At 40.6% G+C, this 4,631-nt stretch overlaps 1 pseudogene; it reads right to left on the bottom strand.

The window, feature by feature from the left end:
- Positions 1 to 4,301: 4,301 nt before the first annotated feature.
- LOC121833504 lies at positions 4,302 to 4,429 on the bottom strand (annotated as a pseudogene).
- Between the last annotated feature and the right edge of the window lie 202 nt (positions 4,430 to 4,631).

Genomic DNA, 4,631 nt, shown 5'->3' with positions numbered 1-4,631 from the left:
ACTCATCGGACAATGGCTTGCATTCATAAAAGTCACTATCAGAATTATCGTGGTTTGCGTACAAAAGCTGAACAAAAGGACGTATTTGATTGAACATCAGAGCACTGTTAGGATTTCAGACAACTATTCTGATACTTTTAAACCAACATCTGGGGTCCCCCAAGGACCGAACTTGGGGCCTCTCCTATTTCTCGTCTTCCTAAACGGCCTGGAATTGTGCGTACGAAATTCACGCTCATTAATGTTTGCTGACGACATCGAGATCTTTATGAATGTACGGTCATCCTACGACTGCAGTCTTCTACAAGCCGATATGCTACATGTATATGAGTGGTGTTCTGAAAATTGTTTGCATCTTAATCCAAGCAAAACAGAAGTTCTGTCAATGTCTCGAAAACACGATATATTATCTTATACTTACGTACTCCAGTCTGCCACAATCGCACGAGTCACTGTGATTCGTGACCTTGGGATCTTTTTTGATGCCACACTTTTTTTCTTCTTATCCTGTCACACAGATTGTCTCCTCTTCTATAGGAATGCTGGGTTTGTTATCTCGCTAATCTCGTGATTTCAAGAATCCTTTATGCATAGTTCGCTTATTTTCTTGTCTAGAACGTACTAAACTTGAGTTTGGTAGTGTGATATATAACTCGCTGACGGCCTCTGATAAGTCACGAATTGAATTCGTACAGAAACGGTTTGTTCGCATTGCGTAGGATAGACATTTTAATCGAAGGTGTTATTATGATTACGAATATATTCTTAGCACTTTAAGCTTACAAAATTTATTGACACGTACACTCTCGCGTGATATTATATTTTTACACAAAGTGATACACGGTCGCTCTAATGCTGACATGCTAAGTTCTGTACATTTTCACGCCCCTACTCGCGTCTGTAGAAAGCACTCTGTATTCTACCCGTCCTCGAAGGACACACTGACACCGTTAATTCCCATGCAAATTTCAGTGAATGATTTGGCGTCATCATCTTTGGATATTTTTCGTGATTTTGCTTTTTTCAAGCGTGATCTTAACCTACTGCTGTACTACGCCTAGAACAATGTCTCATTCGAGTCTTCTTTTTTTGTGTGTGTATGTGCCACCACATCGAAACCTCAAGGTTGTTCTCGGGCACAAAATAAAGAAATGATTATTATTATTACGATTATTAATTTTCATCGCATATCGATATTTAAGATTTTGGGCGCTTGTAGCATTTATTTTAGTGAAAACAATGAAGTTAGAAAGACAATATTATTTTCTTTCTTGTTGACAAGTGTTGTCATTGATATAATTGCTTGCACGCGCCCAGAATTTGAAATTTCAACTTGATGAATTCAACTTGATGGCTCAGGTGGACATTGGCTCATAGAGAACTTTTTTTTTGTATACTGATTTAGGTAATGTCATGTGCTCAAACTTTCGAATTTTATCACCCCACTTCTAACACATTCCGAGAGAGTTTCAGCTTTCCCCTGTTCATTCATGCGGGCCAAAAAAATGACAGTACCGACCGATACAAAAAACAGACAGGGGTGACCGATCGAGGGGCCGATCACTACAAAATGAAACTGCTGATATCGGTTTTAAGCCGAGCAAAGACGTGAAGAACGAGAGTATAAGTGATGAACTCCCCACGGAGAGACCAGCAAATTTGTAAAAAATACACTGCCCTGAAAGACTGCTATTACATCGAACGGAGTGGAAGCTCTTTATGAGTGATTCGCAGGAACATGATGGTTCTTCCAAGCACTTCTAACTCAGTGCTAAAAGAAAATGTATTTATCCAGTTCGAGCTCAGGGCCTGAACCCTCGGCAGTTTCACTAGTACGTTAGTTCCCGAAGCGCTTGGCTCGTTCCGTTCGCTCTAACTCTCAATAGTTCTGAGTCTGACCTGCAATAAAACCCAGGTGTAGGATAAGCAGGCGAAAAATATATATATAGCGGGGGAAGAAATGCATGGAGACAAACTAGTGCATCGATAAATTGCGTGAAACCTTTGGTATTGTATACAATTGTTTTGCGAGAAGAGACTCAGCATCACAAATTATTTCCATTCTTCTCTTGTTTTCTTGTCAGTCGCGCACGCGTGCTTATGTTAGAATGTAAAACACGTTGAATCGATCGTTGAACGCATGGTTTATGGCGCATTAAAAATACATTGCCCTCAAAAACTACCATTCTATCGGACGAAATGGAAGATTCTCATACCCAGTTCGCAGTGACAGAATGATTCTTTCAAGCACTTCAACTTCAGTGCAAAAAGAAAATGTTTTTATCCAGTTCGAGCTTAGGGCCTGATCCGTCGGCAGTTTCACCAGAACGTTAGTGCCCGAGGCACTTGGCTCGTCCTTTTCCCTCTAACCCTCAACAGTTCTTAGTCTAACCTGTAGTAAATTTCACTGGCGGCATAAGCTTGAAAACAAAACAAAAAATATCCCCGCGGAAGAAACTTATGAAAAAAATCAAATCAATTATTTTAATGTAAGTGTTTGGAATCGTATACATTTTGTTTGCGAGAAGAGACCTAACTTCACAAATTATTTTCCTCTTCCTCACTCGTTTTTTTATGAGGCAGTCATGTGCGCGTGCTTATGTTACAATGAACAACACGTTGAATCAAATGCTCAACGCATGATTAACGTAGCATTAACCTTAAAATATATAGAACAACTAATTATTTTTATATCAGTTTTTTTCGAATATTTGTAACATTATGTTTCTCTTCAAGTTCTTCTAGTTGCTCTTGTTGTTGTTCTTCTTATTCTTCTTCTTCATCTTCTTTTTGTTTTTCTTTCTCTTCAGCTTGTTGTTGTTGTTCTTCAACCGCATCGTGTTCTTCCTCTCCTTCTTTTTCCTCTTCCTCTTTCTCGTTCTCGTTGCTGTTGCTGTTACTGCTGTTGTTTTTGTCGTTGTGTTTTTTTTTCTCCTCTTTTTGTTGTTGTTCTAGGCTTTCTTTCACGGGAAAAGGACCATTTTCAGTTGTGTAGATACGTCGAAGACGAACCTCGTTCTCTAAAAAATAAAAATTTGTTGTGAACTCCGATTCATTCCTATCATAGGAGTCCTGTCATTCTGAGAACACTGACTTCGAAAGCGTTCTGCATTTTTGCTTGTCTCGTTTACTGTAAATCAGTGGATTGTCGCGGTGACCAATTTTTTTCGCATCCCGTAACTCAAACAGAATCGCAAACTCTTTTTTTCACGATAATATATCACCACATGATAAAAATACATACCATACTACAACAAATCACGAAATGTTCTTACCCCACCATAATCCCGAATCCCACACCTTATAAAATTTGCGTAATATTGAGCCGAAAAGTAAAGTCGTTTACACTATTTATTCCACCTGCAATCAGAAAGGTGTGTGCACGACAATGAACGATGTTCAGCTGTTTATTGCCCTTTAGAATAAAAGATATTATCTGTAAGATAATTATAAAGGTTACAATATAACCTCACAAAAAAAAAAAAAAACATCATAATGTAACCTTACACAAAATAAAAGTCTGCGTTGATTCTCAATGAAACAGCGAGAACAAAAACTATACGCACGCAATTCGGGCCATTGTCAAGTGTCAAGCTCGGAAACAGCTAGTGGTTTACCCAAACAATAATGCACCAAATGAGTGAATGAAAAAAGTGGTGCCTGGAATGCCTCCCCGACTTGTGCAATCAGCGTCTTATATCGCCCATGCATCGGAGCGTTAATCGCCCCCTAAAAGGTCACACAATTCTTTGCAGGAGCCGCCGAGTGAGGCTGCAGGTGGTCACGATCACTTCAATTGATTAGAGTGCTGGGGAAGATGAGCGAGTGGAGGCGTCGTCGCTCTTTTGGCATCTTCAAGTGGCTGCTTCCGTTGTTAGCAAAGAGTGGTTGGCTGCAGGACGGAGCATCATAGGGTCCGCCTTTGGTCTCCGTGAGAGCGAGATCTAGATCTAACTTGCCCCTCGGGGAGCGAGGGAAGATAGATTTTGTCGACGGTTCGTTTGTAGCGCAACCAAAGAACATGATAGGCCTGTTACAAAGCGTCCTTCACAGACAGAAATGAAACATGAAAACATTGTACGTCATCTAGCTGCTCATAGGCCGGAAAAAAAAATTAGATTGTCAACTAACAACCGCGTACCGCGGCGAAGTGAGATCGGCCGCAGGTGGAAGTTCGGATCGTCTCTTATTTTACGTTAGAAGGCATTGGCAACTCGTGCTTCTTTTGCAAACATCATGTTGTTCTGCTACCGTATAACGTCTAACATCGAGCGATGAATGCCGATTACTAAGGAGAAGCACATCAAAGGCCGCGATACTTCTCTCGCTATTTGTATATTGGCGAGACGTTCTCGTCAAGTTCTCAACTAGCAATAGTCGCCCCTCGGTTAAAACCTCATTGGGTACGACACCGCCTCTGCGCAACCAAATGGCATTGGTGTTACAAGCCATGGATGTTTTGAACACTTAATTTGTGCTCAATATTAAAGTGCATTCTCTCTCTCTCGACAAATGTTTTCGAATTGTGAGCTCGCGAAGGGACAAAAAAATGTATTATTGATTGATTACGCACGACTTGTGGCGCCATGTCCTACCATTAGCCCAGAACGCCCTCGCTTTCACGGTGACTA

The sequence above is a fragment of the Ixodes scapularis genome, unplaced genomic scaffold (assembly GCF_016920785.2).
Source record: "Ixodes scapularis isolate PalLabHiFi unplaced genomic scaffold, ASM1692078v2 PGA_scaffold0__279_contigs__length_252992795, whole genome shotgun sequence".
NCBI lineage: Eukaryota > Metazoa > Arthropoda > Arachnida > Ixodida > Ixodidae > Ixodes > Ixodes scapularis.
This window is presented reverse-complemented; position numbering and strand designations above follow the sequence as displayed.